Source organism: Pseudophryne corroboree, unplaced genomic scaffold, assembly GCF_028390025.1.
Source record: "Pseudophryne corroboree isolate aPseCor3 unplaced genomic scaffold, aPseCor3.hap2 scaffold_207, whole genome shotgun sequence".
In the NCBI taxonomy this organism is placed as follows: Eukaryota; Metazoa; Chordata; class Amphibia; order Anura; family Myobatrachidae; genus Pseudophryne; species Pseudophryne corroboree.
This window is the reverse complement of record NW_026968711.1, coordinates 959,063-980,606: the sequence shown is the minus strand read 5'-3', so window position 1 is coordinate 980,606 and position 21,544 is coordinate 959,063. Positions and strand designations below refer to the sequence as shown.

The following is a 21,544-nucleotide window of genomic DNA, read 5'->3' as shown; positions in this document are numbered from 1 at the left end:
AAGTAAGCAGACAGGAGAAGTCAGGAGAGTGCACAAGGGCATAGAAGGCAGCGGCTCAAGAAAAGAGAAGTGGAAACAGACAGCAAACTAGGCTGGAGAGAGACCTGAGACAAAGAGATCTGAATTATACGAGTAGCCGACTAGAGGAAACACAAATTATGCAGTCAAGTGTCCCACATTTGGGGAAATCGTAGGAGCAGCACACCCAGAGTGCAATGGGTGAGCCTTGCCCTGGGAGAAGCACCTTCCTGATCATAGTATCTCACCTGGCAGGTAAGTAGGAGTTGGGCTAGAGATGGGGAGGGTCGCTGCTCGGGCACCCCCCTGTCAAGTGAAGTTCTGCAGAAGACGGATTTGCATACGGTGATGTCATCCAAGCAGTGGGTCAAAGTTGGCTTCAACCCTCATCTGCATATGAAAAGAGAAAAGGGGCGTGCAGGGCATGGCGGCCTTTTGCGGTGCTTGGATGACCCCTAGTTCGCATTAAACACCTCCACCCTCCTTTGGTGTGGGGCTCATGTTGGCCATGCCCCATCCCCTGAAGATGAACATGGGAGGGCAGAAGGCTGCCTAATACTGAAGCACCCCCAAACAACAAACCAAATGCAACAACTAGTGCAAGCATTCCTGGGGGAAGGCCTGCCGCAGATGGATTTGCATATGGTGATGTCATCCAAGCAGTGGGTCAAAGTTGGCTTCAACCCTCGTCTGCATATGAAAAGAGAAAAGGGGCGTGCAGGGCATGGTGGCCTTTTGCGGCGCTTGGCTGACCCCTAGTTTGCATTAAACACCTCCACCCTCCTTTGGTGTGGGGCTCATGTTGGCTATGCCCCAGCCCCTGAAGCATTCAAGCTGATTTCTTGCAGCAGCTGGGCACTGTAACAGCTCCAGAGCTGCTCTGTAAGGCAAGTAAAAGGGTGTGGGCCCTGCAGCACTACCTGTAGTTTGCATTGTGCATTGGAAGGCACAAAGTAAGCAGACGGGAGGAGAAGTCAGGATAGTGCACAAGGGTATAGAAGGGAGCGGCTGAAGAAAAGAGAAGTGGAAACAGACAGCAAACTAGGCTGGAGAGAGACCTGAGACAAAGAGATCTGAATTATACAAGAGCCGACGAGGGGAAACACAAATTATGCAGTCAAGTTTCCCACATTTGGGGAAATCGCAGGAGCAGCACACCCAGAGTGCAATGGTTGAGCCTTGCCCTGGGAGAAGCACCTTCATGATCATAGTATCTCACCTGGCAGGTAAGTAGGAGTTGGGCTAGAGCTGGGGAGGGTCGCTGCTCGGGTTCCCCCCTGTGAAGTGAAGGAGATCCAACTGAGGCAGCACCAGGGAACTCTCGAAAGAAGAACAAGGCTAGAGGAAGATCTGAGACAAAGAAATCTGACTTTTACCAGAGCTGACCAGAGGAAAGCACAAACACAGTCCCCCACTACCACAAATAATGCAGTCGAGTTTCCCACATTTGGGAAAATCACAGGGGTCAGCATACCCAGAATGCAATGAATGAACCTCACCCTGGGAGAACAATCTTCATGACCATGGTATCTCCTATGCAAAATAAGTATGATTTGGGATAGGGCTGGTGAGGGCAGCTGCTCAGGCACATCTCTGTCAAGTAAAGGAGATTCAACTGAGGCAGCACAAGTGAACTCTCATCTGGGGACAACAACTGCAGGGAGACCACATCTTTTCAGATGAACATGGGAGGGCGGAAGGCTGCCTAATACTGAAGCACCATCAAATATCAAACCATATGCAACAACTAGTACAAGCACTCCTGGGGGAAGGTCTGCAGCAGACGGATTTGCATACGGTGATGTTATCCAAGCAGTGGGCCAAAGTTGACTGGAACCCTCATCTGCATATGAAAAGAGAAAAGGGGCATGCAGGGCATGGCGGCCTTTTGCAGTGCTTGGATGACCCCTAGTTCGCATTAAACACCTCCCCCCTCCTTTGGTGTGGGGCTCATGTTGGCCATGCCCCATCCCCTGAAGCATTCAAGCTGATTTCTTGCAGCAGCTGGGCACTGTAACAGCTCCAGAGCTGCTCTGTAAGGCAAGTAAAAGGGTGTGGGCCCTGCAGCACTACCTGTAGTTTGCATTGTGCATTGGAAGGCACAAAGTAAGCAGACGGGAGGAGAAGTCAGGATAGTGCACAAGGGTATAGAAGGGAGCGGCTGAAGAAAAGAGAAGTGGAAACAGACAGCAAACTAGGCTGGAGAGAGACCTGAGACAAATAGATCTGAATTATACGAGAGCCGACCAGGGGAAACACAAATTATGCAGTCAAGTTTCCCACATTTGGGGAAATCGCAGGGGCAGCACACCCAGAGTGCAATGGGTGAGCCTTGCCCTGGGAGAAGCACCTTCATGATCATAGTATCTCACCTGGCAGGTAAGTAGGAGTTGGGCTAGAGCTGGGGAGGGTCGCTGCTCGGGTACCCCCCTGTCAAGTGAAGGAGATCCAACTGAGGCAGCACAATGGAACTCTCGAAAGAAGAACAAGGCTAGAGGAAAATCTGAGACAAAGAAATCTGACTTTTACCAGAGATGACCAGAGGAAAGCACAAACACAGTCCCCCACTACCACAAATAATGCAGTCAAGTTTCCCACATTTGGGGAAATCACAGGGGTCAGCATACCCAAAATGCAATGAATGAACCTCACCCTGGGAGAACAATCTTCATGACCATGGTATCTCCTATGCAAAATAAGTATGATTTGGAATAGGGCTGGGGAGGGCCGCTGCTCATGCACATCTCTGTCAAGTAAAGGAGATTCAACTGAGGCAGCACAAGGGAACTCTCATCTGGGGACAACAACTGCAGGGAGAACACATATTTTCAGATGAACATGGGAGGGCAGAAGGCTGCCTAATACTGAAGCACCCCCAAACAACAAACCAAATGCAACAACTAGTGCAAGCATTCCTGGGGGAAGTTCTGCAGAAGACGGATTTGCATACGGTGATGTCATCCAAGCAGTGGGTCAAAGTTGGCTTCAACCCTCATCTGCATATGAAAAGAGAAAAGGGGCGTGCAGGGATGGCGGCCTTTTGCGGTGCTTGGATGACCCCTAGTTCGCATTAAACACCTCCACCCTCCTTTGGTGTGGGGCTCATGTTGGCCATGCCCCATCCCCTGAAGCATTCAAGCTGATTTCTTGCAGCAGCTGGGCACTGTAACAGCTCCAGAGCTGCTCTGTAAGGCAAGTAAAAGGGTGTGGGCCCTGCAGCACTACCTGTAGTTTGCATTGTGCATTGGAAGGCACAAAGTTAGCAGACGGGAGGAGAAGTCAGGATAGTGCACAAGGGTATAGAAGGGAGCGGTTGAAGAAAAGAGAAGTGGAAACAGACAGCAAACTAGGCTGGAGAGAGACCTGAGACAAAGAGATCTGAATTATACGAGAGCCGACCAGGGGAAACACAAATTATGCAGTCAAGTTTCCCACATTTGGGGAAATCGCAGGGGCAGCACACCCAGAGTGCAATGGGTGAGCCTTGCCCTGGGAGAAGCACCTTCATGATCATAGTATCTCACCTGGCAGGTAAGTAGGAGTTGGGCTAGAGCTGGGGAGGGTCGCTGTTCGGGCACCCCCCTGTCAAGTGAAAGAGATCCAACTGAGGCAGCACAAGGGAACTCTCGAAAGAAGAACAAGGCTAGAGGAAGATCTGAGACAAAGAAATCTGACTTTTACCAGAGCTGACCAGAGGAAAGCACAAACACAGTCCCCCACTACCACAAATAATGCAGTCGAGTTTCCCACATTTGGGAAAATCACAGGGGTCAGCATACCCAGAATGCAATGAATGAACCTCACCCTTGGAGAACAATCTTCATGACCATGGTATCTCCTATGCAAAATAAGTATGATTTGGGATAGGGCTGGTGAGGGCAGCTGCTCAGGCACATCTCTGTCAAGTAAAGGAGATTCAACTGAGGCAGCACAAGTGAACTCTCATCTGGGGACAACAACTGCAGGGAGACCACATCTTTTCAGATGAACATGGGAGGGCGGAAGGCTGCCTAATACTGAAGCACCATCAAATATCAAACCATATGCAACAACTAGTACAAGCACTCCTGGGGGAAGGTCTGCAGCAGACGGATTTGCATACGGTGATGTTATCCAAGCAGTGGGCCAAAGTTGACTGGAACCCTCATCTGCATATGAAAAGAGAAAAGGGGCATGCAGGGCATGGCGGCCTTTTGCAGTGCTTGGATGACCCCTAGTTCGCATTAAACACCTCCCCCCTCCTTTGGTGTGGGGCTCATGTTGGCCATGCCCCATCCCCTGAAGCATTCAAGCTGATTTCTTGCAGCAGCTGGGCACTGTAACAGCTCCAGAGCTGCTCTGTAAGGCAAGTAAAAGGGTGTGGGCCCTGCAGCACTACCTGTAGTTTGCATTCTAGTGTCTTTCGTTTGGGAGAAAAATGCAAAGGTACAATACAGCTTTTCCTTGCCGATATCTCTCTTTTGCAAAGAGCTAGGCATTGGAAAATTCAGGGCTATACCGTGTAGATGAAGCACTAACAGGAGGCTTTTAAATTTTCATTCTAGTGTCTTTCGTTTGGGAGAAAAATGCAAAGGTACAATACAGCTTTTCCTTGCCAATATCTCTCTTTTGCAAAGAGCTAGGCATTGGAAAATTCAGGGCTATAACGTGTAGATGAAGCACTAACAGGAGGCTTTAAAATTTTCATTCTAGTGTCTTTCGTTTGGGAGAAAAATGCAAAAGTACAATGCAGCTTTTCCTTGCCGATATCTCTCTTTTGCAAAGAGATAGGCATTGGAAAATTCAGGGCTATAACGTGTAGATGAAGCACTAACAGGAGGCTTTAAAATTTTCATTCTAGTGTCTTTCGTTTGGGAGAAAAATGCAAAGGTACAATACAGCTTTTCCTTGCCGATATCTCTCTTTTGCAAAGAGCTAGGCATTGGAAAATTCAGGGCTATAACGTGTAGATGAAGCACTAACAGTAGGCTTTAAAATTTTCATTCTAGTGTCTTTCGTTTGGGAGAAAAATGCAAAGGTACAATACAGCTTTTCCTTGCCAATATCTCTCTTTTGCAAAGAGCTAGGCATTGGAAAATTCAGGGCTATAACGTGTAGATGAAGCACTAACAGGAGGCTTTAAAATTTTCATTCTAGTGTCTTTCGTTTGGGAGAAAAATGCAAAAGTACAATGCAGCTTTTCCTTGCCGATATCTCTCTTTTGCAAAGAGATAGGCATTGGAAAATTCAGGGCTATAACGTGTAGATGAAGCACTAACAGGAGGCTTTAAAATTTTCATTCTAGTGTCTTTCGTTTGGGAGAAAAATGCAAAGGTACAATACAGCATTTTCTTGCCGATATCTCTCTTTTGCAAAGAGATAGGCATTGGAAAATTCAGGGCTATAACGTGTAGATGAAGCACTAACAGGAGGCTTTAAAATTTTCATTCTAGTGTCTTTCGTTTGGGAGAAAAATGCAAAGGTACAATACAGCTTTTCCTTGCCGATATCTCTCTTTTGCAAAGAGATAGGCATTGGAAAATTCAGGGCTATAACGTGTAGATGAAGCACTAACAGGAGGCTTTAACATTTTCATTCTAGTGTACTTCGTTTGGGAGAAAAATGCAAAGGTACAATACAGCTTTTCCTTGCCGATATCTCTCTTTTGCAAAGAGATAGGCATTGGAAAATTCAGGGCTATAACGTGTAGATGAAGCACTAACAGGAGGCTTTAAAATTTTCATTCTAGTGTCTTTCGTTTGGGAGAAAAATGCAAAGGTACAATACAGTTTTTCCTTGCCGATATCTCTCTTTTGCAAAGAGATAGGCATTGGAAAATTCAGGGCTATAACGTGTAGATGAAGCACTAACAGGAGGCTTTAAAATTTTCATTCTAGTGTCTTTCGTTTGGGAGAAAAATGCAAAGGTACAATACAGCTTTTCCTTGCCAATATCTCTCTTTTGCAAAGAGCTAGGCATTGGAAAATTCAGGGCAATAACGTGTAGATGAAGCACTAACAGGAGGCTTTAAAATTTTCATTCTAGTGTCTTTCGTTTGGGAGAAAAATGCAAAAGTACAATGCAGCTTTTCCTTGCCGATATCTCTCTTTTGCAAAGAGATAGGCATTGGAAAATGCAGGGCTATAACGTGTAGATGAAGCACTAACAGGAGGCTTTAAAATTTTCATTCTAGTGTCTTTCGTTTGGGAGAAAAATGCAAAGGTACAATACAGCATTTCCTTGCCGATATCTCTCTTTTGCAAAGAGATAGGCATTGGAAAATTCAGGGCTATAACGTGTAGATGAAGCACTAACAGGAGGCTTTAAAATTTTCATTCTAGTGTCTTTCGTTTGGGAGAAAAATGCAAAGGTACAATACAGCTTTTCCTTGCCGATATCTCTCTTTTGCAAAGAGCTAGGCATTGGAAAATTCAGGGCTATACCGCGTACATGAAGCACTAACAGGAGGCTTTTAAATTTTCATTCTAGTGTCTTTCGTTTGGGAGAAAAATGCAAAGGTACAATACAGCTTTTCCTTGCCAATATCTCTCTTTTGCAAAGAGCTAGGCATTGGAAAATTCAGGGCTATAACGTGTAGATGAAGCACTAACAGGAGGCTTTAAAATTTTCATTCTAGTGTCTTTCGTTTGGGAGAAAAATGCAAAAGTACAATGCAGCTTTTCCTTGCCGATATCTCTCTTTTGCAAAGAGATAGGCATTGGAAAATGCAGGGCTATAACGTGTAGATGAAGCACTAATAGGAGGCTTTAAAATTTTCATTCTAGTGTCTTTCGTTTGGGAGAAAAAAGCAAAGGTACAATACAGCTTTTCCTTGCCGATATCTCTCTTTTGCAAAGAGATAGGCATTGGAAAATTCAGGGCTATAACGTGTAGATGAAGCACTAACAGGAGGCTTTAAAATTTTCATTCTAGTGTCTTTCGTTTGGGAGAAAAATGCAAAGGTACAATACAGCTTTTCCTTGCCGATATCTCTCTTTTGCAAAGAGCTAGGCATTGGAAAATTCAGGGCTATAACGTGTAGATGAAGCACTAACAGTAGGCTTTAAAATTTTCATTCTAGTGTCTTTCGTTTGGGAGAAAAATGCAAAGGTACAATACAGCTTTTCCATGCCGATATCTCTCTTTTGCAAAGAAATAGGCATTGGAAAATTCAGGGCTATAACGTGTAGATGAAGCACTAACAGGAGGCTTTAAAATTTTCATTCTAGTGTCCTTCGTTTGGGAGAAAAATGCAAAGGTACAATACAGCTTTTCCTTGCCGATATCTCTCTTTTGCAAAGAGATAGGCATTGGAAAATTCAGGGCTATATCGTGTAGATGAAGCACTAACAGGAGGCTTTAAAATTTTCATTCTAGTGTCTTTCGTTTGGGAGAAAAATGCAAAGGTACAATACAGCTTTTCCTTGCCAATATCTCTCTTTTGCAAAGAGCTAGGCATTGGAAAATTCAGGGCTATAACGTGTAGATGAAGCACTAACAGGAGGCTTTAAAATTTTCATTCTAGTGTCTTTCGTTTGGGAGAAAAATGCAAAAGTACAATGCAGCTTTTCCTTGCCGATATCTCTCTTTTGCAAAGAGATAGGCATTGGAAAATGCAGGGCTATAACGTGTAGATGAAGCACTAACAGGAGGCTTTAAAATTTTCATTCTAGTGTCTTTCGTTTGGGAGAAAAATGCAAAGGTACAATACAGCATTTCCTTGCCGATATCTCTCTTTTGCAAAGAGATAGGCATTGGAAAATTCAGGGCTATAACGTGTAGATGAAGCACTAACAGGAGGCTTTAAAATTTTCATTCTAGTGTACTTCGTTTGGGAGAAAAATGCAAAGGTACAATACAGCTTTTCCTTGCCGATATCTCTCTTTTGCAAAGAGATAGGCATTGGAAAATTCAGGGCTATAACGTGTAGATGAAGCACTAATAGGAGGCTTTAAAATTTTCATTCTAGTGTCCTTCGTTTGGGAGAAAAATGCAAAGGTACAATACAGCTTTTCCTTGCCGATATCTCTCTTTTGCAAAGAGATAGGCATTGGAAAATTCAGGGCTATAACGTGTAGATGAAGCACTAACAGGAGGCTTTAAAATTTTCATTCTAGTGTCTTTCGTTTGGGAGAAAAATGCAAAGGTACAATACAGCTTTTCCTTGCCGATATCTCTCTTTTGCAAAGAGCTAGGCATTGGAAAATTCAGGGCTATAACGTGTAGATGAAGCACTAACAGGAGGCTTTAAAATTTTCATTCTAGTGTCTTTCGTTTGGGAGAAAAATGCAAAGGTACAATACAGCTTTTCCTTGCCGATATCTCTCTTTTGCAAAGAGATAGGCATTGGAAAATTCAGGGCTATAACGTGTAGATGAAGCACTAACAGTAGGCTTTAACATTTTCATTCTAGTGTCTTTCGTTTGGGAGAAAAATGCAAAGGTACAATACAGCTTTTCCTTGCCGATATCTCTCTTTTGCAAAGAGATAGGCATTGGAAAATGCAGGGCTATAACGTGTAGATGAAGCACTAACAGGAGGCTTTACAATTTTCATTCTAGTGTCTTTCGTTTGGGAGAAAAATGCAAAAGTACAATGCAACTTTTCCTTGCCGATATCTCTCTTTTGCAAAGAGATAGGCATTGGAAAATGCAGGGCTATAACGTGTAGATGAAGCACTAACAGGAGGCTTTAAAATTTTCATTCTAGTGTCTTTCGTTTGGGAGAAAAATGCAAAGGTACAATACAGCATTTCCTTGCCGATATCTCTCTTTTGCAAAGAGATAGGCATTGGAAAATTCAGGGCTATTACGTGTAGATGAAGCACTAACAGGAGGCTTTAAAATTTTCATTCTAGTGTCCTTCGTTTGGGAGAAAAATGCAAAGGTACAATACAGCTTTTCCTTGCCGATATCTCTCTTTTGCAAAGAGATAGGCATTGGAAAATTCAGGGCTATAACGTGTAGATGAAGCACTAACAGGAGGCTTTAAAATTTTCATTCTAGTGTCTTTCGTTTGGGAGAAAAATGCAAAGGTACAATACAGCTTTTCCTTGTCGATATCTCTCTTTTGCAAAGAGCTAGGCATTGGAAAATTCAGGGCTATAACGTGTAGATGAAGCACTAACAGTAGGATTTAAAATTTTCATTCTAGTGTCTTTCGTTTGGGAGAAAAATGCAAAGGTACAATACAGCTTTTCCTTGCCGATATCTCTCTTTTGCAAAGAGATAGGCATTGGAAAATTCAGGGCTATAACGTGTAGATGAAGCACTAACAGGAGGCTTTAACATTTTCATTCTAGTGTCTTTCGTTTGGGAGAAAAATGCAAAGGTACAATACAGTTTTTCCTTGCCGATATCTCTCTTTTGCAAAGAGATAGGCATTGGAAAATTCAGGGCTATAACGTGTAGATGAAGCACTAATAGGAGGATTTAACATTTTCATTCTAGTGTCCTTCGTTTGGGAGAAAAATGCAAAGGTACAATACAGCTTTTCCTTGCCGATATCTCTCTTTTGCAAAGAGATAGGCATTGGAAAATTCAGGGCTATAACGTGTAGATGAAGCACTAACAGGAGGCTTTAAAATTTTCATTCTAGTGTCTTTCGTTTGGGAGAAAAATGCAAAGGTACAATACAGCTTTTCCTTGCCGATATCTCTCTTTTGCAAAGAGCTAGGCATTGGAAAATTCAGGGCTATAACGTGTAGATGAAGCACTAACAGTAGGCTTTAACATTTTCATTCTAGTGTCTTTCGTTTGGGAGAAAAATGCAAAGGCACAATACAGCTTTTCCTTGCCGATATCTCTCTTTTGCAAAGAGATAGGCATTGGAAAATTCAGGGCTATAACGTGTAGATGAAGCACTAACAGTAGGCTTTAACATTTTCATTCTAGTGTCTTTCGTTTGGGAGAAAAATGCAAAGGCACAATACAGCTTTTCCTTGCCGATATCTCTCTTTTGCAAAGAGATAGGCATTGGAAAATTCAGGGCTATAACGTGTAGATGAAGCACTAACAGGAGGCTTTAAAATTATCATTCTAGTGTCTTTCGTTTGGGAGAAAAATGCAAAAGTACAATACACTTTTCCTTGCCGATATCTCTCTTTTGCAAAGAGATAGGCATTGGAAAATTCAGGGCTATAACGTGTAGATGAAGCACTAATAGGAGGCTTTAACATTTTCATTCTAGTATCCTTCGTTTGGGAGAAAAATGCAAAGGTACAATACAGCTTTTCCTTGCCGATATCTCTCTTTTGCAAAGAGCTAGGCATTGGAAAATTCAGGGCTATAACGTGTAGATGAAGCACTAACAGTAGGCTTTAAAATTTTCATTCTAGTGTCTTTCGTTTGGGAGAAAAATGCAAAGGTACAATACAGCTTTTCCTTGCCGATATCTCTCTTTTGCAAAGAGCTAGGCATTGGAAAATTCAGGGCTATAACGTGCAGATGAAGCACTAACAGTAGGATTTAAAATTTTCATTCTAGTATCTTTCGTTTGGGAGAAAAATGCAAAGGTACAATACAGCTTTTCCTTGCCGATATCTCTCTTTTGCAAAGAGATAGGCATTGGAAAATTCAGGGCTATAACGTGTAGATGAAGCACTAACAGGAGGCTTTAAAATTTTCATTTTAGTGTCTTTCGTTTGGGAGAAAAATGCAAAGGTACAATACAGCTTTTCCTTGCCGATATCTCTCTTTTGCAAAGAGATAGGCATTGGAAAATTCAGGGTTATAACGTGTAGATGAAGCACTAACAGGAGGCTTTAAATTTTTCATTCTAGTGTCCTTCGTTTGGGAGAAAAATGCAAAGGTACAATACAGCTTTTCCTTGCCGATATCTCTCTTTTGCAAAGAGATAGGCATTGGAAAATTCAGGGCTATAACGTATAGATGAAGCACTAACAGGAGGCTTTAAAATTTTCATTCTAGTGTCTTTCGTTTGGGAGAAAAATGCAAAAGTACAATGCAGCTTTTCCTTGCCGATATCTCTCTTTTGCAAAGAGATAGGCATTGGAAAATGCAGGGCTATAACGTGTAGATGAAGCACTAACAGGAGGCTTTAAAATTTTCATTCTAGTGTCTTTCGTTTGGGAGAAAAATGCAAAGGTACAATACAGCTTTTCCTTGCCGATATCTCTCTTTTGCAAAGAGATAGGCATTGGAAAATTCAGGGCTATAACGTGTAGATGAAGCACTAACAGGAGGCTTTAACATTTTCATTCTAGTGTACTTCGTTTGGGAGAAAAATGCAAAGGTACAATACAGCTTTTCCTTGCCGATATCTCTCTTTTGCAAAGAGATAGGCATTGGAAAATTCAGGGCTATAACGTGTAGATGAAGCACTAATAGGAGGTTTTAAAATTTTCATTCTAGTGTCCTTCGTTTGGGAGAAAAATGCAAAGGTACAATACAGCTTTTCCTTGCCGATATCTCTCTTTTGCAAAGAGATAGGCATTGGAAAATTCAGGGCTATAACGTGTAGATGAAGCACTAACAGGAGGCTTTAAAATTTTCATTCTAGTGTCTTTCGTTTGGGAGAAAAATGCAAAGGTACAATACAGCTTTTCCTTGCCGATATCTCTCTTTTGCAAAGAGCTAGGCATTGGAAAATTCAGGGCTATAACGTGTAGATGAAGCACTAACAGGAGGCTTTAAAATTTTCATTCTAGTGTCTTTCGTTTGGGAGAAAAATGCAAAGGTACAATACAGCTTTTCCTTGCCGATATCTCTCTTTTGCAAAGAGATAGGCATTGGAAAATTCAGGGCTATAACGTGTATATGAAGCACTAACAGGAGGCTTTAAAATTTTCATTCTAGTGTCTTTCGTTTGGGAGAAAAATGCAAAGGTACAATACAGCTTTTCCTTGCCGATATCTCTCTTTTGCAAAGAGATAGGCATTGGAAAATTCAGGGCTATAACGTGTAGACTTTAAAATTTTCATTCTAGTGTCTTTCGTTTGGGAGAAAAATGCAAAGGTACAATACAGCTTTTCCTTGCCAATATCTCTCTTTTGCAAAGAGCTAGGCATTGGAAAATTCAGGGCTATAACGTGTAGATGAAGCACTAACAGGAGGCTTTAAAATTTTCATTCTAGTGTCTTTCGTTCGGGAGAAAAATGCAAAGGTACAATACAGTTTTTCCTTGCCGATATCTCTCTTTTGCAAAGAGATAGGCATTGGAAAATTCAGGGCTATAACGTGTAGATGAAGCACTAACAGGAGGCTTTAAAATTTTCATTCTAGTGTCCTTCGTTTGGGAGAAAAATGCAAAGGTACAATACAGCTTTTCCTTGCCAATATCTCTCTTTTGCAAAGAGCTAGGCATTGGAAAATTCAGGGCTATAACGTGTAGATGAAGCACTAAAAGGAGGCTTTAAAATTTTCATTCTAGTTTCTTTCGTTTGGGAGAAAAATGTAAAAGTACAATGCAGCTTTTCCTTGCCGATATCTCTCTTTTGCAAAGAGATAGCCATTGGAAAATTCAGGGCTATAACGTGTAGATGAAGCACTAACAGGAGGCTTTAAAATTTTCATTCTAGTGTCTTTCGTTTGGGAGAAAAATGTAAAAGTACAATGCAGCTTTTCCTTGCCGATATCTCTCTTTTGCAAAGAGATAGGCATTGGAAAATTCAGGGCTATAACGTGTATATGAAGCACTAACAGGAGGCTTTAAAATTTTCATTCTAGTGTCTTTCGTTTGGGAGAAAAATGCAAAGGTACAATACAGCTTTTCCTTGCCGATATCTCTCTTTTGCTAAGAGATAGGCATTGGAAAATTCAGGGCTATAACGTGTAGATGAAGCACTAAAAGGAGGCTTTAAAATTTTCATTCTAGTGTCCTTCGTTTGGGAGAAAAATGCAAAGGTACAATACAGCTTTTCCTTGCCGATATCTCTCTTTTGCAAAGAGATAGGCATTGGAAAATTCAGGGCTATAACGTGTAGATGAAGCACTAATAGGAGGCTTTAAAATTTTCATTCTAGTGTCCTTCGTTTGGGAGAAAAATGCAAAGGTACAATACAGCTTTTCCTTGCCGATATCTCTCTTTTGCAAAGAGATAGGCATTGGAAAATTCAGGGCTATAACGTGTAGATGAAGCACTAACAGGAGGCTTTAAAATTTTCATTCTAGTGTCTTTCGTTTGGGAGAAAAATGCAAAGGTACAATACAGCTTTTCCTTGCCGATATCTCTCTTTTGCAAAGAGCTAGGCATTGGAAAATTCAGGGCTATAACGTGTAGATGAAGCACTAACAGTAGACTTTAAAATTTTCATTCTAGTGTCTTTCGTTTGGGAGAAAAATGCAAAGGTACAATACAGCTTTTCCTTGCCAATATCTCTCTTTTGCAAAGAGCTAGGCATTGGAAAATTCAGGGCTATAACGTGTAGATGAAGCACTAACAGGAGGCTTTAAAATTTTCATTCTAGTGTCTTTCGTTTGGGAGAAAAATGCAAAGGTACAATACAGTTTTTCCTTGCCGATATCTCTCTTTTACAAAGAGATAGGCATTGGAAAATTCAGGGCTATAACGTGTAGATGAAGCACTAACAGGAGGCTTTAAAATTTTCATTCTAGTGTCTTTCGTTTGGGAGAAAAATGCAAAGGTACAATACAGCTTTTCCTTGCCGATATCTCTCTTTTGCAAAGAGATAGGCATTTGAAAATTCAGGGCTATAACGTGTAGATGAAGCACTAACAGGAGGCTTTAAAATTTTCATTCTAGTGTCCTTCGTTTGGGAGAAAAATGCAAAGGTACAATACAGCTTTTCCTTGCCGATATCTCTCTTTTGCAAAGAGATAGGCATTGGAAAATTCAGGGCTATAACGTGTAGATGAAGCACTAATAGGAGGCTTTAAAATTTTCATTCTAGTGTCCTTCGTTTGGGAGAAACATGCAAAGGTACAATACAGCTTTTCCTTGCCGATATCTCTCTTTTGCAAAGAGATAGGCATTGGAAAATTCAGGGCTATAACGTGTAGATGAAGCACTAACAGGAGGCTTTAAAATTTTCATTCTAGTGTCTTTCGTTTGGGAGAAAAATGCAAAGGTACAATACAGCTTTTCCTTGCCGATATCTCTCTTTTGCAAAGAGCTAGGCATTGGAAAATTCAGGGCTATAACGTGTAGATGAAGCACTAATAGGAGGCTTTAAAATTTTCATTCTAGTGTCTTTCGTTTGGGAGAAAAATGCAAAAGTACAATGCTGCTTTTCCTTGCCGATATCTCTCTTTTGCAAAGAGATAGGCATTGGAAAATTCAGGGCTATAACGTGTAGATGAAGCACTAACAGGAGGCTTTAAAATTTTCATTCTAGTGTCCTTCGTTTGGGAGAAAAATGCAAAGGTACATTACAGCTTTTCCTTGCCAATATCTCTCTTTTGCAAAGAGCTAGGCATTGGAAAATTCAGGGCTATAACGTGTAGATGAAGCACTAACAGGAGGCTTTAAAATTTTCATTCTAGTGTCCTTCGTTTGGGAGAAAAATGCAAAGGTACAATACAGCTTTTCCTTGCCGATATCTCTCTTTTGCAAAGAGATAGGCATTGGAAAATTCAGGGCTATAACGTGTAGATGAAGCACTAACAGGAGGCTTTAAAATTTTCATTCTAGTGTCTTTCGTTTGGGAGAAAAATGCAAAGGTACAATACAGCTTTTCCTTGCCGATATCTCTCTTTTGCAAAGAGCTAGGCATTGGAAAATTCAGGGCTATAACGTGTAGATGAAGCACTAACAGTAGACTTTAAAATTTTCATTCTAGTGTCTTTCGTTTGGGAGAAAAATGCAAAGGTACAATACAGCTTTTCCTTGCCAATATCTCTCTTTTGCAAAGAGCTAGGCATTGGAAAATTCAGGGCTATAACGTGTAGATGAAGCACTAACAGGAGGCTTTAAAATTTTCATTCTAGTGTCTTTCGTTTGGGAGAAAAATGCAAAGGTACAATACAGTTTTTCCTTGCCGATATCTCTCTTTTGCAAAGAGATAGGCATTGGAAAATTCAGGGCTATAACGTGTAGATGAAGCACTAACAGGAGGCTTTAAAATTTTCATTCTAGTGTCTTTCGTTTGGGAGAAAAATGCAAAGGTACAATACAGCTTTTCCTTGCCGATATCTCTCTTTTGCAAAGAGATAGGCATTTGAAAATTCAGGGCTATAACGTGTAGATGAAGCACTAACAGGAGGCTTTAAAATTTTCATTCTAGTGTCCTTCGTTTGGGAGAAAAATGCAAAGGTACAATACAGCTTTTCCTTGCCGATATCTCTCTTTTGCAAAGAGATAGGCATTGGAAAATTCAGGGCTATAACGTGTAGATGAAGCACTAATAGGAGGCTTTAAAATTTTCATTCTAGTGTCCTTCGTTTGGGAGAAACATGCAAAGGTACAATACAGCTTTTCCTTGCCGATATCTCTCTTTTGCAAAGAGATAGGCATTGGAAAATTCAGGGCTATAACGTGTAGATGAAGCACTAACAGGAGGCTTTAAAATTTTCATTCTAGTGTCTTTCGTTTGGGAGAAAAATGCAAAGGTACAATACAGCTTTTCCTTGCCGATATCTCTCTTTTGCAAAGAGCTAGGCATTGGAAAATTCAGGGCTATAACGTGTAGATGAAGCACTAATAGGAGGCTTTAAAATTTTCATTCTAGTGTCTTTCGTTTGGGAGAAAAATGCAAAAGTACAATGCTGCTTTTCCTTGCCGATATCTCTCTTTTGCAAAGAGATAGGCATTGGAAAATTCAGGGCTATAACGTGTAGATGAAGCACTAACAGGAGGCTTTAAAATTTTCATTCTAGTGTCCTTCGTTTGGGAGAAAAATGCAAAGGTACATTACAGCTTTTCCTTGCCAATATCTCTCTTTTGCAAAGAGCTAGGCATTGGAAAATTCAGGGCTATAACGTGTAGATGAAGCACTAACAGGAGGCTTTAAAATTTTCATTCTAGTGTCTTTCGTTTGGGAGAAAAATGCAAAGGTACAATACAGCATTTCCTTGCCGATATCTCTCTTTTGCAAAGAGATAGGCATTGGAAAATTCAGGGCTATTACGTGTAGATGAAGCACTAAAAGGAGGCTTTAAAATTTTCATTCTAGTGTCTTTCGTTTGGGAGAAAAATGTAAAAGTACAATGCCGCTTTTCCTTGCCGATATCTCTCTTTTGCAAAGAGATAGGCATTGGAAAATTCAGGGCTATAACGTGTAGATGAAGCACTAACAGGAGGCTTTAAAATTTTCATTCTAGTGTCTTTCGTTTGGGAGAAAAATGTAAAAGTACAATGCAGCTTTTCCTTGCCGATATCTCTCTTTTGCAAAGAGATAGGCATGAGAAAATTCAGGGCTATAAAGTGTATATGAAGCACTAACAGGAGGCTTTAAAATTTTCATTCTAGTGTCTTTCGTTTGGGAGAAAAATGCAAAGGTACAATACAGCTTTTCCTTGCTGATATCTCTCTTTTGCTAAGAGATAGGCATTGGAAAATTCAGGGCTATAACGTGTAGATGAAGCACTAACAGGAGGCTTTAAAATTTTCATTCTAGTGTCCTTCGTTTGGGAGAAAAATGCAAAGGTACAATACAGCTTTTCCTTGCCGATATCTCTCTTTTGCAAAGAGATAGGCATTGGAAAATTCAGGGCTATAACGTGTAGATGAAGCACTAATAGGAGGCTTTAAAATTTTCATTCTAGTGTCCTTCGTTTGGGAGAAAAATGCAAAGGTACAATACAGCTTTTCCTTGCCGATATCTCTCTTTTGCAGAGATAGGCATTGGAAAATTCAGGGCTATAACGTGTAGATGAAGCACTAACAGGAGGCTTTAAAATTTTCATTCTAGTGTCTTTCGTTTGGGAGAAAAATGCAAAGGTACAATACAGCTTTTCCTTGCCGATATCTCTCTTTTGCAAAGAGCTAGGCATTGGAAAATTCAGGGCTATAACGTGTAGATGAAGCACTAACAGGAGGCTTTAAAATTTTCATTCTAGTGTCTTTCGTTTGGGAGAAAAATGCAAAGGTACAATACAGTTTTTCCTTGCCGATATCTCTCTTTTGCAAAGAGATAGGCATTGGAAAATTCAGGGCTATAACGTGTAGATGAAGCACTAACAGGAGGCTTTAAAATTTTCATTCTAGTGTCTTTCGTTTGGGAGAAAAATGTAAAAGTACAATTCAGCTTTTCCTTGCCGATATCTCTCTTTTGCAAAGAGATAGGCATTGGAAAATTCAGGGCTATAACGTGTAGATGAAGCACTAACAGGAGGCTTTAAAATTTTCATTCTAGTGTCTTTCGTTTGGGAGAAAAATGCAAAGGTACAATACAGCTTTTCCTTGCCGATATCTCTCTTTTGTTAAGAGATAGGCATTGGAAAATTCAGGGCTATAACGTGTAGATGAAGCACTAAAAGGAGGCTTTAAAATTTTCATTCTAGTGTCCTTCGTTTGGGAGAAAAATGCAAAGGTACAATACAGCTTTTCCTTGCCGATATCTCTCTTTTGCAAAGAGATAGGCATTGGAAAATTCAGGGCTATAACGTGTAGATGAAGCACTAACAGGAGGCTTTAAAATTTTCATTCTAGTGTCTTTCGTTTGGGAGAAAAATGCAAAGGTACAATACAGCATTTCCTTGCCGATATCTCTCTTTTGCAAAGAGATAGGCATTGGAAAATTCAGGGGTATTACGGGTAGATGAAGCACTAAAAGGAGGCTTTAAAATTTTCATTCTAGTGTCTTTCGTTTGGGAGAAAAATGTAAAAGTACAATGCAGCTTTTCCTTGCCGATATCTCTCTTTTGCAAAGAGATAGGCATTGGAAAATTCAGGGCTATAACGTGTAGATGAAGCACTAACAGGAGGCTTTAAAATTTTCATTCTAGTGTCTTTCGTTTGGGAGAAAAATGCAAAGGTACAATACAGCTTTTCCTTGCCGATATCTCTCTTTTGCAAAGAGATAGGCATTGGAAAATTCAGGGCTATAACGTGTAGATGAAGCACTAACAGGAGGCTTTAAAATTTTCATTCTAGTGTCTTTCGTTTGGGAGAAAAATGCAAAGGTACAATACAGCTTTTCCTTGCCGATATCTCTCTTTTGCAAAGAGCTAGGCATTTGAAAATTCAGGGCTATAACGTGTAGATGAAGCACTAACAGTAGACTTTAAAATTTTCATTCTAGTGTCTTTCGTTTGGGAGAAAAATGCAAAGGTACAATACAGCTTTTCCTTGCCGATATCTCTCTTTTGCTAAGAGATAGGCATTGGAAAATTCAGGGCTATAACCTGTAGATGAAGCACTAAAAGGAGGCTTTAAAATTTTCATTCTAGTGTCCTTCGTTTGGGAGAAAAATGCAAAGGTACAATACAGCTTTTCCTTGCCGATATCTCTCTTTTGCAAAGAGATAGGCATTGGAAAATTCAGGGCTATTACGTGTAGATGAAGCACTAAAAGGAGGCTTTAAAATTTTCATTCTAGTGTCTTTCGTTTGGGAGAAAAATGTAAAAGTACAATGCAGCTTTTCCTTGCCGATATCTCTCTTTTGCAAAGAGATAGGCATTGGAAAATTCAGGGCTATAACGTGTAGATGAAGCACTAACAGGAGGCTTTAAAATTTTCATTCTAGTGTCTTTCGTTTGGGAGAAAAATGTAAAAGTACAATGCAGCTTTTCCTTGCCGATATCTCTCTTTTGCAAAGAGATAGGCATTGGAAAATTCAGGGCTATAACGTGTAGATGAAGCACTAACAGGAGGCTTTAAAATTTTCATTCTAGTGTCTTTCGTTTGGGAGAAAAATGCAAAGGTACAATACAGCTTTTCCTTGCCGATATCTCTCTTTTGCTAAGAGATAGGCATTGGAAAATTCAGGGCTATAACGTGTAGATGAAGCACTAAAAGGAGGCTTTAAAATTTTCACTCTAGTGTCCTTCGTTTGGGAGAAAAATGCAAAGGTACAATACAGCTTTTCCTTGCCGATATCTCTCTTTTGCAAAGAGATAGGCATTGGAAAATTCAGGGCTATAACGTGTAGATGAAGCACTAATAGGAGGCTTTAAAATTTTCATTCTAGTGTCCTTCGTTTGGGAGAAAAATGCAAAGGTACAATACAGCTTTTCCTTGCCGATATCTCTCTTTTGCAAAGAGATAGGCATTGGAAAATTCAGGGCTATAACGTGTAGATGAAGCACTAACAGGAGGCTTTAAAATTTTCATTCTAGTGTCTTTCGTTTGGGAGAAAAATGCAAAGGTACAATACAGCTTTTCCTTGCCGATATCTCTCTTTTGCAAAGAGCTAGGCATTGGAAAATTCAGGGCTATAACGTGTAGATGAAGCACTAACAGTAGACTTTAAAATTTTCATTCTAGTGTCTTTCGTTTGGGAGAAAAATGCAAAGGTACAATACAGCTTTTCCTTGCCAATATCTCTCTTTTGCAAAGAGCTAGGCATTGGAAAATTCAGGGCTATAACGTGTAGATGAAGCACTAACAGGAGGCTTTAAAATTTTCATTCTAGTGTCTTTCGTTTGGGAGAAAAATGCAAAGGTACAATACAGTTTTTCCTTGCCGATATCTCTCTTTTGCAAAGAGGTAGGCATTGGAAAATTCAGGGCTATAACGTGTAGATGAAGCACTAACAGGAGGCTTTAAAATTTTCATTCTAGTGTCTTTCGTTTGGGAGAAAAATGCAAAGGTACAATACAGCTTTTCCTTGCCGATATCTCTCTTTTGCAAAGAGATAGGCATTTGAAAATTCAGGGCTATAACGTGTAGATGAAGCACTAACAGAAGGCTTTAAAATTTTCATTCTAGTGTCCTTCGTTTGGGAGAAAAATGCAAAGGTACAATACAGCTTTTCCTTGCCGATATCTCTCTTTTGCAAAGAGATAGGCATTGGAAAATTCAGGGCTATAACGTGTAGATGAAGCACTAATAGGAGGCTTTAAAATTTTCATTCTAGTGTCCTTCGTTTGGGAGAAACATGCAAAGGTACAATACAGCTTTTCCTTGCCGATATCTCTCTTTTGCAAAGAGATAGGCATTGGAAAATTCAGGGCTATAACGTGTAGATGAAGCACTAACAGGAGGCTTTAACATTTTCATTCTAGTGTCTTTCGTTTGGGAGAAAAATGCAAAGGTACAATACAGCTTTTCCTTGCCGATATCTCTCTTTTGCAAAGAGCTAGGCATTGGAAAATTCAGGGCTATAACGTGTAGATGAAGCACTAATAGGAGGCTTTAAAATTTTCATTCTAGTGTCTTTCGTTTGGGAGAAAAATGCAAAAGTACAATGCTGCTTTTCCTTGCCGATATCTCTCTTTTGCAAAGAGATAGGCATTGGAAAATTCAGGGCTATTACGTGTAGATGAAGCACTAACAGGAGGCTTTAAAATTTTCATTCTAGTGTCCTTCGTTTGGGAGAAAAATGCAAAGGTACAATACAGCTTTTCCTTGCCAATATCTCTCTTTTGCAAAGAGCTAGGCATTGGAAAATTCAGGGCTATTACGTGTAGATGAAGCACTAACAGGAGGCTTTAAAATTTTCATTCTAGTGTCTTTCGTTTGGGAGAAAAATGCAAAGGTACAATACAGCATTTCCTTGCCGATATCTCTCTTTTGCAAAGAGATAGGCATTGGAAAATTCAGGGCTATTACGTGTAGATGAAGCACTAAAAGGAGGCTTTAAAATTTTCATTCTAGTGTCTTTCGTTTGGGAGAAAAATGTAAAAGTACAATGCAGCTTTTCCTTGCCGATATCTCTCTTTTGCAAAGAGATAGGCATTGGAAAATTCAGGGCTATAACGTGTAGATGAAGCACTAACAGGAGGCTTTAAAATTTTCATTCTAGTGTCTTTCGTTTGGGAGAAAAATGTAAAAGTACAATGCTGCTTTTCCTTGCCGATATCTCTCTTTTGCAAAGAGATAGGCATGAGAAAATTCAGGGCTATAACGTGTATATGAAGCACTAACAGGAGGCTTTAAAATTTTCATTCTAGTGTCTTTCGTTTGGGAGAAAAATGCAAAGGTACAATACAGCTTTTCCTTGCCGATATCTCTCTTTTGCTAAGAGATAGGCATTGGAAAATTCAGGTCTATAACGTGTAGATGAAGCACTAACAGGAGGCTTTAAAATTTTCATTCTAGTGTCCTTCGTTTGGGAGAAAAATGCAAAGGTACAATACAGCTTTTCCTTGCCGATATCTCTCTTTTGCAAAGAGATAGGCATTGGAAAATTCAGGGCTATAACGTGTAGATGAAGCACTAATAGGAGGCTTTAAAATTTTCATTCTAGTGTCCTTCGTTTGGGAGAAAAATGCAAAGGTACAATACAGCTTTTCCTTGCCGATATCTCTCTTTTGCAAAGAGATAGGCATTGGAAAATTCAGGGCTATAACGTGTAGATGAAGCACTAACAGGAGGCTTTAAAATTTTCATTCTAGTGTCTTTCGTTTGGGAGAAAAATGCAAAGGTACAATACAGCTTTTCCTTGCCGATATCTCTCTTTTGCAAAGAGCTAGGCATTGGAAAATTCAGGGCTATAACGTGTAGATGAAGCACTAACAGTAGACTT

At 40.4% G+C, this 21,544-nt stretch overlaps 6 non-coding genes and 1 pseudogene across 6 annotated transcripts; all 7 read right to left on the bottom strand.

Moving 5' to 3' along the window:
• Positions 1-117: 117 nt before the first annotated feature.
• LOC135005906 (U1 spliceosomal RNA) lies at positions 118-281 on the bottom strand. The gene has a single exon (XR_010206422.1). It is a non-coding gene; the product is annotated as a U1 spliceosomal RNA (small nuclear RNA).
• Positions 282-1,116: 835 nt separating this feature from the next.
• LOC135005926 (U1 spliceosomal RNA) lies at positions 1,117-1,252 on the bottom strand (annotated as a pseudogene).
• A 152-nt stretch (positions 1,253-1,404) lies between these two features.
• Positions 1,405-1,568, bottom strand: LOC135006043 (U1 spliceosomal RNA). Its single transcript, XR_010206501.1, has one exon. It is a non-coding gene; the product is annotated as a U1 spliceosomal RNA (small nuclear RNA).
• A 674-nt stretch (positions 1,569-2,242) lies between these two features.
• LOC135005795 (U1 spliceosomal RNA) lies at positions 2,243-2,405 on the bottom strand. Its single transcript, XR_010206319.1, has one exon. It is a non-coding gene; the product is annotated as a U1 spliceosomal RNA (small nuclear RNA).
• A 152-nt stretch (positions 2,406-2,557) lies between these two features.
• LOC135005608 (U1 spliceosomal RNA) lies at positions 2,558-2,721 on the bottom strand. The gene has a single exon (XR_010206141.1). It is a non-coding gene; the product is annotated as a U1 spliceosomal RNA (small nuclear RNA).
• Positions 2,722-3,394: 673 nt separating this feature from the next.
• Positions 3,395-3,557, bottom strand: LOC135005783 (U1 spliceosomal RNA). Its single transcript, XR_010206308.1, has one exon. It is a non-coding gene; the product is annotated as a U1 spliceosomal RNA (small nuclear RNA).
• A 152-nt stretch (positions 3,558-3,709) lies between these two features.
• Positions 3,710-3,873, bottom strand: LOC135005599 (U1 spliceosomal RNA). Its single transcript, XR_010206133.1, has one exon. It is a non-coding gene; the product is annotated as a U1 spliceosomal RNA (small nuclear RNA).
• Between the last annotated feature and the right edge of the window lie 17,671 nt (positions 3,874-21,544).